This window comes from Puma concolor, chromosome D1 (assembly GCF_028749965.1).
Source record: "Puma concolor isolate L17-30 chromosome D1, mPumCon1.1.hap2, whole genome shotgun sequence".
In the NCBI taxonomy this organism is placed as follows: domain Eukaryota; kingdom Metazoa; phylum Chordata; class Mammalia; order Carnivora; family Felidae; genus Puma; species Puma concolor.
The window spans coordinates 47,739,121-47,754,827 of record NC_141676.1 but is presented as its reverse complement, the minus strand read 5'-3'; the positions used below and the strand labels follow the sequence as shown (position 1 = coordinate 47,754,827).

At 37.6% G+C, this 15,707-nt stretch overlaps 1 protein-coding gene, 1 non-coding gene and 1 pseudogene across 2 annotated transcripts in view; 1 reads left to right on the top strand and 2 right to left on the bottom strand.

The window, feature by feature from the left end:
• The window catches only part of LOC147576652 (uncharacterized), a 161,043-nt gene that overhangs the window by 50,173 nt on the left and 95,163 nt on the right, over window positions 1–15,707 (bottom strand). The gene's annotated exons all lie outside the window — the stretch shown is intronic.
• LOC112865304 (heterogeneous nuclear ribonucleoprotein A1 pseudogene) lies at window positions 2,771–4,919 on the bottom strand (annotated as a pseudogene).
• LOC112866177 (U6 spliceosomal RNA) lies at window positions 14,542–14,647 on the top strand. The gene has a single exon (XR_003224045.2). It is a non-coding gene; the product is annotated as a U6 spliceosomal RNA (small nuclear RNA).

Genomic DNA, 15,707 nt, shown 5'->3' with positions numbered 1-15,707 from the left:
GCCTTGCTATTATTGATAAATCTGCCTTGGCTGCCCTGCCTGATTGGGGAGGGCCTTTTCTTCCTACCATTGAACTACTGAGTTGCCATCTTCTTATGATACTCCATCAACAGTTTTGTAGGGGAGGAGGGAGTGTTGCATTATGTCCTCAGGACAAGTCATTAAGGCTAGGCACATGGTACCACCTCCATGACTCAGGCAAGAGGTCAGGTACCTACTTGAGAGTGATTCCCTACATAATAGTGATCCTCTGGCCCTCTGAACTCCTTTCCCCGCTGGTGTATGTGCACAAATAGGTGGGAGGTGGTATGGTAAATGGCTACAAGCACCAGATTTGGGTTTGAGGAATGTGTCACTATGGAAAAGTAACAAAACTCTCTATGCTTCATTTTCAACACTAAAGTAGGTGCGATGCTACCTGCCTTATGATAACAGTGATAAAAGGGATAAAGTAGGGGTGATAATAATACCGGGCTCATACGGTGGTTGAGAGACTTAACTGAGAACAACCATATTAAAGATTTCACACAATACCTAGTACCAAGAAGAGCTCAGTGAGAAGCTTCTTATTTTTCTTCCCACTTTTATTTCACAAGTATTAATTTTAGTGTTCTGGGCATACTACCATCAAATATAAAGGGCTTTTGTAGTTTCACACAAGAGTCCTAACACTTTCTTTTTTTTTTTTTTTAACGTTTATTTATTTTTGAGACAGAGAGAGACAGAGCATGAACAGGGGAGGGTCAGAGAGAGGGAGACACAGAATCGGAAACAGGCTCCAGGCTCTGAGCTGTCAGCACAGAGCCCGACACGGGGCTCGAACTCACGGACCGCGAGATCATGACCTGAGACGAAGTCGGCCGCCCAACCAACTGAGCCACCCAGGCGCCCCGAGTCCTAACACTTTCAAAATCAAATAGGACTCCTGGTGGTTTGTACAAATTTCTTAAGCTCCTAAGGTAGACATATAACTGCATATCTTCACCCCCCACTGCCAAAAAATTTCTAGAGGCACGTGTGGGATTCTAGGGAAGGTGGTAGCAATGATGATGTAATTTTTTATCTTTTTTTAGTCATCCCACAAAACAGAAAGAGACTAACACAGCAAAACCAAAATCCTCCAGACAATATCTACAGCAAAACAAAGAATTCAGACCAGCTCCAAAATATGAACAATTGAGGAACAACCATGAATACCACCAAAACCATGTAACATCAGCAAATGTGCAGGGGGAAGCCAACAAGAGACAAAGAGATTTGTGTTGAACCTGAGATTTGGGGAACCCCAAATTGCCAATAGATACTCCCAAGGAAAGGGGAACACAATCTGGGGAAAACGGCCATAACTGGCAGGGGTCTTGCACAATTTAGTTTCTGAGCACAAGATCAGACAATACCAGAGAAGTCTGGGTACTATGAGCTCTTAGAAATAACAAGAGCAACCTTCCAAGACAAAGGCCTACATTGAGTAGAAAATACTGAGAATAGAATCTAATTTATGTAGGACAAGGTATTAGGGGGAAAGGAAAGAAACATTCCTGATAAAACTGGGGGAAGGTAACTGAGCCAGCAAATGTTAGAATAAATTAAAGCCATATATTTGAACTCTTTGAAATAACATCAGAATAGTGAACTCTAGAGCTATGAAACTAGGAAAATGATCCTGGCCCACGCTCCCCTCCAAAGTGAATAGGAGAACTCATGCCCTTCAAGCATGATCAACAAAAAAGAATTGTGTTTCAATCCCACACAAAGTTATTTTAAGGAAAAAAGAGAATAAGGAGCAAAATGTCCCCACAGACAATAAATAAGCCAGAAATAAAGACAAAAATGCAGAGAGGAAAACAAAGAAAACCCAGGCACCAGATGGCTGCCTGGGTGAATTCTATCAAAACATTTAAAAGATAAAATGCCAATCTTACATAAACTGTTTTAGAAAATAGAAGAGGAGGAAACACTTCCAAACTAATTTTATGAGACTAGAAAAACCTTGGTACCAAAACCTTATGAAGACACTGGACATTACAGATCAATATCCCCCACGAATCTAGACATAAAACCCTTGAAAATACTGCAAGATGCAACAGTATATAAAAAGGATAAGCTTCATGATTAAAGTTCACTTCAGGAATGCAAGGCTGGCTTAACTTTCAAAAAGCATTCAATGTAACCATATTAAAAAGAAAAAAAGGAGAAAAATCATATTATCATTCCAGTAAATGCAGAAAACCCTTTCACAAAATTCAATACATATTCATGATTAAGGAAAAAAGTCTCTCAGCAAACTAATTCCTCAATCTCTGTGTTAGTATGGGTTATCCAAGAAGCAGATACCAAAATAAGATTAGACATGCAAGACATTTATCAGAGGAAATGCTTTCGAGAGGAAATAAGGAAAAGTCCTGGAAGAAGATGAATACAAATCTTACTTCAGGTGAAGGAGGAGAGGAGGAAGGCCAGTGGTAGAGAAGACTACAAAACTCCAGTACAGCTTTTAGAATTACGTAAAGCCTTCAGGTCACCCACCCACTAGAGGAACCCCATGTCTCCTAGGCATTGGCTGGGAAAAGTCTTTGGGAAGTGTCCCGTTAGCACAAAAAAGTGAGGGATTTCAAAATGCAGCTGCTGGAGCTGTCAGGCTTTAATTGCCCCACACTTGGAAATCTGATAGGTACATTCTCCTAGCCACCAGGGTTGTAAAAGGGTATGTATGAAAAACCTAAAACAAACTTCATACGTAATGAAACATGGAACACTTTTCTTCTTTTTTTTCAAGAGAATATTAAATCATTTATTGATTACACATGATAATGGATGATACACAAGCTTTAATCCCATCTATAATTGTATCTGATACCATAATTCAATTTATATATATTGCATAGGATGTGCCAACAATCATATTAATAACCAAATAAACTCCAGGACTTTGCTTGGGTGACCCTTTTAACGGTGAACTCCAGGTCACAACATGTTAACTGTCAGTTCAACCACACCAATGTTTGTGGAGACAATGGCTTCTGTGCCCAAGCAGGTTGCAAATAAATTTCAGATGGAATCTGTCATCACCCTGAAGAAATTCTAACTTCACACTGTTGGGGTGGTTTACCAAGATGGCTTCAGAGTAGACTAACTTTACACAGCACATTTAAAAAAAGACACATTTATTCAGCATCATGATCAGACTATTACATTTAGCAATCAACAGCATGGGTGCAAAAAAAAAAAAATCTACAGTAAAACCCTTTGTTGGAATGCTTTACACTTTCCACAGAACAGAAACTAAAATAACCTGCTATACAATTAGTCACAAATACAGTCCTCGAGTTTTTTGCCCATACACATGAGTATTGTCTAAAACATGTCTTCTTTGTAATAGCTAGGCCCTGCCACCACTGTGCTTGGCTGAGTTCACAAATCTGTTGTAATCTATAGCTTCCCTGTCACTTCTCTGGCTCTCCTCTCCTGCTAAGCTTTGTTTCCTGGCAGTAATTAAAACCTTACGCCACTGCCATAGCTACTGCTGCTGTTGGAACCGCCACAGCCACTTTGGTTTCATAGTTTGGCAAAGTATTGGCCTCCACCACCATAGGGGCCAGTGCTTGTGCCTCCAAAATTTCCTTTCATGGGTCCAAAATTTGAAGATTGATTGTTGTAATTGCTAAAATCATTACAGCTTCCACCACCTCCAAAGTTGCTTCCACTACCACTGCCAAAGCTGCCTCTACCTCCTCCATTGTTATAGCTGCCATAGCTGCCACTCCCGCCATAGCCACTGCCCTGGTTTCCATAACCCTGTCCACCACTTTGATAGCCTCTGCTTCCTCCAGAGTAACCAGGGCCGCCTCCTCCATAACCACCATCATTACCAAATCCGTTATAGCCATCCCCACTGCCACCATATCCACCACCACCTTGACTGCCACCAAAGCCACCTCACCCACTGAAGTTTCCTCCATGGCCAAAGTTGTCGTTCCCACCAAAACCACCTCCACAACCACTGCTGAAGTTCTCAGAACCACTTCGACCTCTTTGGCTGGAAGAAGCACCAGCCATCTCTTGCTTAGATAAAGCTTTGCTTACTTCACTGTTGTGGCCATTCACAGTATGGTATTTTTTAATGACAATCTTGTCTACAGAGTCATGGTTGCCAAATGTTACAAAAGCAAAGCCTCTCTTTTTGCCACTGCCTCGGTCAGTCATGATTTCAATCACTTCAATTTTCCCATACTGTTCAAAATAATATTTTAGGTAATGTTTTTCAGTGTCTTCTTTAATGCTACTGACAAAAATCTTTTTCACAGTTAAGTGGGCACCAGGTCTTTGAGAATCTTCTCTCGAGACAGCCCTCTTTGGTTCTACAACTCTTCCATCCACCTTGTGTGGCCTTGCATTCGTGGCTGTGTCCACCTCTTCCACAGTGGCATGCATACGTGACAAACCCAAAGCCTCTGGAGAACTTGGTGTTTGGATCTCTCATTAGCACACAGTCCGTAAGCATTCCCCACTGCTCAAAATGGCTCCTCAGACTCTCCTTGGTTGTTTCAAAGCTCAAACCTCCGATGAAAAGCTTCCGCAGCTGTTCAGGCTCTTTGGGAGACTCAGACTTAGACATGATGGCGGTGAGAGGGGAGAGTTTCACGATGCTTACTCAGCGGCGTCCACGGGCAGAAAGGCAACACTTTTCTTCTAAGAACAGGCATAAGTCAAGGATGTCTACTATTCTGCATTGTACTGAGATTTGGTCCCAGCCAATGCAGTAAAGGAAGAAAAAAAGCATAAAGCTTGGAAAGGAATAAGTAAATTATTACACATGTAAAATACTTACCCCCAAATCTACCAATTAATAAGAGAATTTAACAACCTTTCAGGATACAAGAGCAATATACAAAAAGTAACCGCATGTCTATATACTAGCCACAAACAATTGGAAAATAAATTGAAAAATACCATTTACAAAAGTATCAAAAACCAGAAAAAGTTTAAGAGTAAATTGAACAAAATATATGCAAGCCCTCTATACTGAAAATTATAAAACATCTCTGGGAAATTAAAGAAGACTCAGATATATGGAGAGATATAACATGTTCATGTTATATGAAGCCTCAATACTGTTAAGACGTCATTTATCTCAAGGTTGATCTACAGGTCCAACATAATCCTGTTATGAACTAAATTGTGTGCCCCCAATTCATATGTTGAAACCCTGACCCCCCCCCCCCCCCGTACCTCAGAAAGTGACTGCATCTGGAGACAGGGTCTTTAAAGAGGTGACTGAGTTAAAATAAAGCCATTAGGGTGATGCCTGATGCGATCCGACTGGTGTCCTTTACAAAGAGGAAATAACGAGCACACAGAGACACTGAGGATGCCCCCACACAGAGGAAAGACCACGTGAAGACACAGCATGGAGGCAGCCATCTGCAAGCCAAGGAGAAACTAAACCTGCTGGCACCTTGACCTTGGACTTCTAGCTTCCAGAACTGTGTGAATATACATTTCTGCTGTTTAAGCCACCCAGTCTGTGGTATTTTGTTGTGGCGGTGCTATCAAACTCACACAAATCCCCCCCAAAATCCCAGAAGGCTTTTTTTATAGAAATTGACAAGCTGATTCTAAAATGTAAATGGAAAGGCAAAGGGCCTGAAATAGCCACAACAATCTTGTTAAATCTTTTTAAAAAGTCATAGGACTTATATTTACTGATTTCAAAATTTACTATAAAGTTACAGTAATCAATGCAGTGTGGTATTGGTATAAGTGTAGACAAATAGATGTCTAGAGAAAACAGAAGCAGACCCATGTGTATACAGTCAATTGATTTTTCACAAAGATGTTAAGGCCATTCAATGAAGAAAGAAAAGCCTTTTCAATGAATCTGACAACTGGATATCCATGTTAAAAATCAAAATCAAAAACCTCAGACCATATACAGGAATTAATTCAAGATAGGAAAGTGCTAAAACAATAAAACTAGAAGAAAATATAGGAGAATACCCTTATGACCTAGGGATAGGGAAAACGTTTCCAAAGAGAACACAAAATATGCTAAATATAAAAGAAAAAAATGATAAATTGGGCTTCACCAAAATTAACAACATCCACATATCAAAAGATACAATTAAGAAGGGGTGGGGGGGAAGGCAAGTCACAGACCAAAAGAAAATACCTGCAAAACATATACCTGACAAAGAAGTTGTATAAGAAATATATAAAGAACTACAAATTGGGGCACCTGAGTGGCTTAGTTGGTTAAGTGTCCGACTCTTGATTTCAGCTCAGGTTATGATCTCATGGCTCATGAGTTAGAGCCCCACATTGGGCTTCCTGCTGACAGTGCAAAGCCTGCTTGGAATTCTCTGTCTCCCTCTCTTTCTGCCCCTCCCCTGCTCACTCTCTAACTCTCTCTCAAAAATAAATAAACATTTTTTTAAAAAGAACTAAAATCACTAATAAAACTACAACTATTTAAAAAGGGCAAATGCTTCAAGAAGAACTTCACAAAAGAAGATATATAAATGGCTAATAAGCACATGAAAGGATGTTTAACATCATTAGTCATCAGAGAAATTAAAATTAAAACCGAAATGAAATATCACTCCACATCCATTAGAATGGCTAAAATTTAAGACTGATGATACCAGTTGTCAGTGAGAATATAGAGCAACTGGAACATTCATACATTGTTGGTAGTTTGTTAATGGTACAACACTTTTGAAAAATAATTTCTTGTTTTTTTTAACTTTTTTATTATTTTTAAAAATTTTATTGAGACATAATTGATATGTACCGTTATATTTGTATACAGCATGTATACAGTATATATTTGTATACAGCATCCCCAGGACTTACTTATTTTATAACTGAAAATGTGTACCTTTTGACCATCTTCACTCATTTCACCACCTCAAAGCATCCCCTGGTCAATCTATTCTCTGTATGTATGAGTTCCTTGTGTTTCTTTTTAAGATTCCACGTGTGAGATCATATGGTATTTGTCTTTCTCTGGCTAGCTTACTCTACTTAGCATAATACCCTCAAGTTCCATTCATGTTGTCACAAATGGAAAGATTTCCTTCTTTTCATGGCTGAATAATAGAATAATATTCCAGTGTGTGTGTGTGTGTGTGTGTGTGTGTGTGTGTGTGTGTGTGTCACATTTTCTTTATCCATTCACCCATTATTCATCCATCGATGGACATTTAGGTTGCTTCCATGTCTTGGCTATTATAAATAATTATGCTGCAATGAACACTGGCATGCAGATATCTTGTTGAGTTAGTGTTTTCATTTCCTTTAGATAAATAACAAGTGGAACTGTTTTTTATAACAGCTAGCACACTCCTACCTTATGAGCAAACTGTTCCACTTTTAGGTATACACTCAAGTAAAATGAAAACATGTATTCACAAAAAGACTTGTGCAAAAATATTTATAGCGGCTTTTTTTTCTTCTTTTATTTTTTAATTCAAGTATAATTAGCTTATAGTGTTATATTAGTTTCAGCTGTATAATATAATGATTCAACAATTCCTCAGTGCTCATCACGGTAAGTGTGCTCTTGATCACCTTCACCTATATCATTTATGCTCCATCCACCTCCCCTTTGGCAACTACCATTTTGTTCCCTACAGTGAAGAATCTGTGTTTTTCAAAAAAGAGACTCAAAAATATGGAGAACAAACTGAGGGTTGCTGGAGGAGTTGTGGGAGGGGGGATGGGCTAAATGGGTAAGGGGCATTAAGGAATCTACCCTGAAATGATTTCTTCACTATATACTAACGAATTTGGATGCAAATTTTAAAAAATAAAAAATAAAGTTAAATTATAAAAAAAAACTGTGCTTTTGTTTGTCTCTTTTTTCTGTGTTCATTTATTTTGTTTCTTAAATTCCACATATGAGTAAAATCATATGGCACTTGTCCTTCTCTGACTGACTTATTTCACTTAGCATTATACCCTCTACATCCATCCATGTTGTTGCAAATGGCAAGACTTCATTTTTTTATGGCTGAGTAATTTTCATATATATATAAATATAATATATACACATATATATATATATATACATACACACACCATACCTTCTTTATCCATTCATCTATGGATGGACACTCGAGTTGCTTCCATATCTGGGCTACTATAAATAATGTGCCAATAAACATAGGGGTCTATATACCTTTTTGAATTAGTGTTTTTGTTTTCTTTGAGCAAATACCCAGTAGTGGAAGTAGTGGATCATATGGTAATTCTATTTTTAATTTTTTGAGAAACCTCCATACTGTTTTCCACAGTGGCTGCACAAGCTTGCATTCCCAAGTGCACAAGGGTTCCTTTTACTCCATGTTCTCCACAACATTTATTTCTTGTGTTTTTTATTTTATCCATTCTGACAGGTGTGAGGTGATACTGTGGTGTGGATTTGCATTTCCTTGATGATTAGTGATGTTGAGCATCTTTTCATGTGTGTGTTTTCTTTGGGGAAATGTCTATTCATGTGTTCTGCCCATTTTTAATTGGATTAAAATTGGATTTTTAATTGGATTTTGTTTTGGGGTTGAGCTGTATAAGTTTTTTATATATTTTGGATATTAACCCTTTATCAGATGTATCATTTACAAGTATCTTCTCCTATTCAATCAGTTGCTTTTTGTTTTGTTGATGGTTTCTTTCACCATGAAAAAGCTTTTTATTTCGGTACAGTCCCAGTAGTTTAATTTTGAATAGCATTTTTATTCTTATACCCCCAAAATGGAATAAACTAAATTCATCAACAAATGAATGCATAAATTGTGGTATATCTAATATGTAATACCACCCATAAATTAAAAAGAACATATTACTGATACATTCAAGGACATGTGTAAATCTTAAAACATAAATTAAGTACAAGAAGCCAGACACAAAATAGCATATACTGTAGAATCAATTTATAATATATTTGAAAACTGGAAAAACTAAACTATGGTGGTAGATATTAGAACACTGTTACCTCTGGGATACAGTAGGAGGTTGTCTGGAGAGGAGGGAGAAGAAACTTTTTAGAGTGATAGAATTGTTTTCTGTCTTAATTAGTGTTTTGTTCCACATACAATTTGTCAAAATCATCAAACTGTACCCATAATGAATTTCACAGTAAGTCAGTTATACCTTAACAAAGATATGAGTTAAAAACAGAAAAAAAAGAGAACTAATAAATACATCTAAAAGTTAATTATTTGAAAAAAAGAATATAATAAAATAAGCTGTTAGCTGATGTAACTGGGAAAAAAGGGGGGTTTATATACATAAAATTAGAAATGACAAGGAGGAAATAACCAAACTAAGCACTTTTTTAATGATAAGAGTTGACTTTGTACAATTCTTCGCAAATAAATTTTGGAAAAGTAGATGAAATGGATAATTTTCTAGCAAATACAACTTGTCAAAATCAATCCCAGTGGAGACAGAAAGTCCAAACATATAAAATACCACAGAAGAAATAGAGGAAGCAGAAAAAATTTCTCACAAAAATGTCCCAGGCCCAGGCTGTTTCTCAGGGAAATTCTATATTTAAAAATTATTATATGAAGTGAGTATAACATCTATCTAAACCTGAAAATGATTGCATCAACAAAAGAAAATTACAGACCAATTTATCTTATAAATATCAATAATTAGCAAACAGAATCCAACAGGACATTAAAACATTCATCATGACCAAGTAGAATAGATTCAATATTCTAAAATTCATTAATATTATCCATCATATTAATAGAGCTTAATAGAGCTAAGAATTATATAAGTGTGTATCTAGAAAAATCCGAATTACTACAGTACTAGAAAACAACTACAAACAAAATAATTTAGTACAGTAGGTTATAAAATCAATATACAAAAATCAGATCTTCCCCTATATACAAATAAAAATCAGTTTATATTGGATGAGAAAACCACCTTTGTGAAAACTAAATAAAATTAAATACCCAGGTGTAAACTTAGCAAGAAATGTCCAGGACCTATAGGAAGAATAACTATAGAATAATTCAAAAATGCACAAAAATAACCTTGCATAAATGAAAAGATATAACACATTCCTAGACAGGAAGACTCAATATCAGAAATTTTAGGTCAAAATAAGTTCATAACATGTCATATAGTTCATAAATTTAATATAATCCAACAAAAATATGACTAAGTTTCTTTCTGGAACTAGATCATTTTTTTATAAAATTCATTTGGAAGAACAGACAAGCAAGAATAGCCAAGAGGGGAAAGCCTGAAAAGAGAGAGAGAAATGGGAAAGGGATAACACTGTGAGACACTGAAACATACTCTAATGTCTCTAATTAAAAATGTGGTGGTGCAACATGCATGACCCAGTGGAACAAAATAGAAAATCCAGAAATAGATCCAATTGCATTTGGAAATTTAGTATATTATAAAGGAAGAATCTCAAGTTATTGGGGAAAATGATGACTTTTTTTTTTTTTAATCAAAGGCATGGAGCTAACTGAATAGCCATAGAAAAGATAAAATTGTATTCATTGCCCAAACCATGTACCAAGATAAATTCCAAGTGGATTAGAAATTTAAACATATTAAGTGAGTCCATACAAGTATAGAAAAAAATATTCTATAATCCAAGAGTGAGGGGCACTTTCCTACTTCTGACTCAACGTTTAGAAGCCATAAGGGAGGGGCGCCTGGGTGGCGCAGTCGGTTAAGCGTCCGACTTCAGCCAGGTCACGACCTCGCGGTCCGGGAGTTCGAGCCCCGCGTCAGGCTCTGGGCTGATGGCTCAGAGCCTGGAGCCTGTTTCCGATTCTGTGTCTCCCTCTCTCTCTGCCCCTCCCCCGTTCATGCTCTGTCTCTCTCTGTCGCAAAAAATAAATAAATGTTGAAAAAAAAAATTTAAAAAAAAAAAAAAAAAAGAAGCCATAAGGGAAAAGATTAAGGAATTTATTACATAAAATAAGAAAAAAAAATTTTAACTTACATGGCATAAAAACACCATAAGGAAAGTAAAGAAACAAATAACAAACTTCAACTTTTTCAATTTTTCAACTTTTATCATAAATAAAAGTTTAATATTTACCATATATAAAGAACCTTGAAAAAGAAAGAATGAGAGGTGCCAGTTAAGCATCTGACTCTACATTTCTGCTCAGGTCATGATGTCACAGTCATGAGATTGAGCTCCATGTTGGGCTCTGCACTGACAGCATTGAGCCTGCTTGGGATTATTTCTCTCCTTCTCTCTCTCTCTGCCCCTCCCCCTCTCACTCACACATTCTCTTCTCTCTCTCTCTGTCTCAAAATAAATAAACTTAAAAAAAAGAAAGAATGAAGACTAATAATGCTACAGAGAAAAAATGCTAGGAATATATACAGACAATTCATAGAAAACTAAATACAAATGCCTTTATCTACATGAAAAGATCTTGATTGTGCACATAATAAGAAAATGGTAAATTAAAAACACAATAGTATACCATTTTTCACCTATCACAGTGGCAAAAAATTCAAGATCGATGAGTATTCATTTGGCCAGGCTTTGAGAAAACAGGCACTCTCATCATTGCTGGTACAAATCCTATAGAGGGGAATTTGGCAATTTTTAACAAAATAACATATGCATTCTGACCCTTTGACCCAGGAAGCTTATTTCTAGGCATCTGTCCTAAAGAAACACTGACAAAAACACAAAAATACGGACACTTATTTTGTAATAGCAAAAACCCCAAATGTTCATCAATAGGAGTCTACTGGAGAAACTACAGTACATCCAAATAGTGAAATACTATGCATCTAGAGAAACCAATGCAGACTATCTTTGTATATAACTATAGCATGAGCTCCAGAATATAGTTCTGTACACACACACACACACACACACACACACACACACACACAAGAATCAGATATGGATTTACTTATGTAGATAATTACAGAAGTATAAACCATAAAGTAAATAAAATCTTGGCTAAAGGGAAAGAAGGAAAAAGGGAGTTTGGGATAGAAGTTGGACTTCTGTGAATAATACCTTGTTTTTTAATTTTTTATAATTTTTTATTGAAGTGTATAGTTGACATACAATGTTATATTAGTTTCAGGTGAAAAACAGAGTGAATTGACAATTCTATATATCACACGATGCTCACCACAAGTGTAGTGTTTTTTTTTTTTTATTTGACCCAAGAGACCTACTTCTAGGAAAATGAGCCACGAAAATGTTTTAGGTGGCTATAGATTATGTTAAATCAGGATGAAAAAACAATTCCTAAAACAAAAGCAAAATAAAATAAATGGACCTAACTGTGCACTGAGATTATAGCCTGATGGAGAGGTATATTATTTTAAATGGCTTGAAAATACAAAAGTTCATAATAACTATTTTCACTAATCCTATTTTGGCATGATTTTTCTAAAATCTATATAATAAGGTAAAGCAAATAAGCAATTACACTATTGTCATTAAGAACCAAGACTTTTAGGGGCGCCTGGGTGGCTCAGTCGGTTAAGCATCCGACTTCAGCTCAGGTCATGATCTCGCGGTTCGTGAGTTCAAGCCCCGCGTCGGGCTCTGTGCTGACAGCTCAGAGCCTGGAGCCTGTTTCAGATTCTGTGTCTCCCTCTCTCTCTCTGACCCTCCCCCGTTCATACTCTGTCTCTGTCTCAAAAATAAATAAACGTTAAAAAAAAATTAAAAAAAAAAAAGAACGAAGACTTTTAGCATAAGAGGAAAAGATTCAAAATAAAATTGAAGGGCTAAGCAAAGCCCTGTAATCTTAAATTTGGGTTGTAAGTATCAGTATAAACTTATAATATATTTTCTCTTTAAGAGGGATTTCCATTTCCAAGCTTGGACACCTTTTGTTTCCAGAAAATGATGACTGGGGACATGGTCATGTCAGAATTCAGGACGCAACTCAAGAAAGAGGTTCACATTCACTGGCCAGAAATTAAAAAAAAAAAAAAAAAATCAGCACAAAAGAGAACAACTACAATGGATTTAAACACATGGAATATGTTTAAATTCATAAGTTCCTTCCTAATAATAGCATAAAACAAAAAATCTCATTGGTTACCTCTGGAGTATTTAAGGGAACCAACCCGCTATTCTGAATGCAGGTAAGTAGAGGGAAAAAATCAAACATTCAACCTATTCTCCTGATTAAACTATGTCATAAGTTATCTAAATAGTTAATGAGGGAAGAGTTCTCTCTATCGAAATAGTCCATGTAATAAATGATGAAGGAATGACAGAATTAGAATGCCGCCATTTTGCAAATCCCCAAATGAAGTCATGAATCTGAACAATGATTATTAATGGCTGTTACATCACAAAAAGGAGACAACCAGTCATATGTGCTGGCTGACAGAAGCACATGACAATACTTACAATGTAGTCTTGCAAAGAAAGAAAGAAATCTGAATCGGACCAAGTCACTAGGTCTAGCTGCCATTTTATGGGAAATATAGGGAACAAAGGAGCAAGGTAAATGATACCAGAGGGATGCAGTCCTATCTCGAAAACAAGAAATGACCTGGTCTCTTCAACAAATGACATAAAAGGGAATAAAAAGAAAGGCAGGGGAATCTATAAATTGCAGAGATAAAGAGAAATATCAACCACTTGCAATGTATGAATCTTATTTAAATCCTAATTCAACTGGAAAAAAACAGACAATTGTGGAAATTTGAATACTGGATATTCAATGATATTAAGGACTTATTAATTTTTCAATGTGATAGTGTTAATACTGTTCTTTTAGAAAGCTCTCATCATTCACAAAAGCATACAGAAGTATTTACAGATGACATTATTTGGGGGATGTGTGTTAAACACTCTGGCAGGGGGAGGGAGGGGTACAGATGAAACAAAAGTGGCTGTGAGTTTATTTTGTGTCTGGGTAATAGGTTCATGAGGGTTCACTGTACTATTCTGCCTAATTTTGTGAATTTTTCAATTTGTTATAAAAACTGTTTAATGCAAGAAGTTCATAGATTGGGTAATTACTATATATTGGTGAAGGCAGACCTTTTGAAAGTAGAGAACTGAGCAGGAAAATCCATTAACTGCAGATAAGTCACTCAAAATGTATCCTTTCTTTTTGTCACTTTAGGCGGCCTCTTTTTCACTGGGGCTGGATTAGCTGTTTCACAAATGCTCCACACGAGTATGTATGCCCAGAAAACTCTCCATCTGGAGAGGCTACTGCACCCTGGGCCCAGGCCACCTTCCCAGACTACACCACCTTTTCCTAAAAGCTGCTCTAAGTCATTCTGCCTAGGCCACAGTCATGCGGTGGGCACACTGCTGCTCCAGTAACATACCTAGGACCCTCGGGTAGTTCAGTCCTTCTCCCACCATGAAGTTCCCTCGGGCCAGACCTGACTATAGAGCTCTTTCCTTTTCTAGGTTTTAATCATTACTTTTTCACCATTGTCTCTGTTTCTTGAGGTCTGTTTCTATCAAAATCATGCACACACACACACACACACACACACACACATACACACACAGTAACTAGTAGTCTCTTACAAGAATAGGCACCAGTGCTGGCTTCAGCAGCACATGTACTAAAATTGGAATGACACAGAGAAGATTAGCACAGCCCTTGCACAAGGATGACATGCAAATTCGTGAAGCTTCCATATGTAAAATTAAAGAAGAGGCACCTTATACCTATCATCTGCTGTGTCAGTCCCTGCTTACCCCTCTGCATTCAAATACTCACAATGACCCTGAGAGGAGCTATTATTATCCTATTTTACAGATGAGGAAATGGAGGGAGAAGCTTCACCAAAACTGCACAGCTTGTAAATGGCAGAGCTGGGATTTAAATCCAGGTCTACCTGCTTGCAAAGCAAGTTTATTTAACCATAAATTGCCTGAATTGCCTTCTTTAGCAGCAAAGTGGCTATTCAATCAGTGCTCGCTGGGAGATACATGAATCTAACTGAGAAATTCAGGCATCCTGCTCATGTCTTCCCTTTCACAACTTCTTTATGTCCTAATGTCAGGCATCCCTTTTGCTCCCTGGACTGGAGGGGCTGAAGGATGCTTTCCACCGGGCCTGGAAGAGTATAAACACATCTGGAAGGAGGCCGCTGCCAAGCAAACCATGCTCCCCCCAGAGTGCGGACAGGATGAGGTGGCTATAAATAATCACAAGAGTGTGAAGAGATTCTCTCCCTGGACTCCCTCTGCAAAAGGTTGATGGTAATTGATGAGGCTACAGGGACATGCCAATCCTTCTGCTCTTAGAACCAGGTGTGGTTATTTACAGAAATGTCACTTTCCCAGCCCTCCCTCCCTATCTCTGCCAGAGGCTTGGAGATCAGCAAATAGCAATTTATTGCTGCCCCAGGGCACACAGCAATGAGGCACCTATATGCCCCACTGTCTACAAACCAGGCTCAGGCTCCTGCTCTGGCTGAGAGATGCTTCCTCTTTGGAAATTTGGAAAGACAGAGAGATCACAGATTTGCCCCCTTTCCAGGCAGAGGGCGGTCAAATGAACCATATCACAAACCACCAAGTCAATAAAATCTGGAGTTTCCACATTGCCCAGCTCATAGTGGGAGAAATAAATAGACCACTGGAAGAGAAGTCAGATGAGTGGCTACCGACCCCAACTAGGCCATCTGTTAGCAATCGATGTCTGAGCTCCAGTTTCCCAACTGTAAAATGGAGGCTAGTCTTCTGTCACATGCCAGAC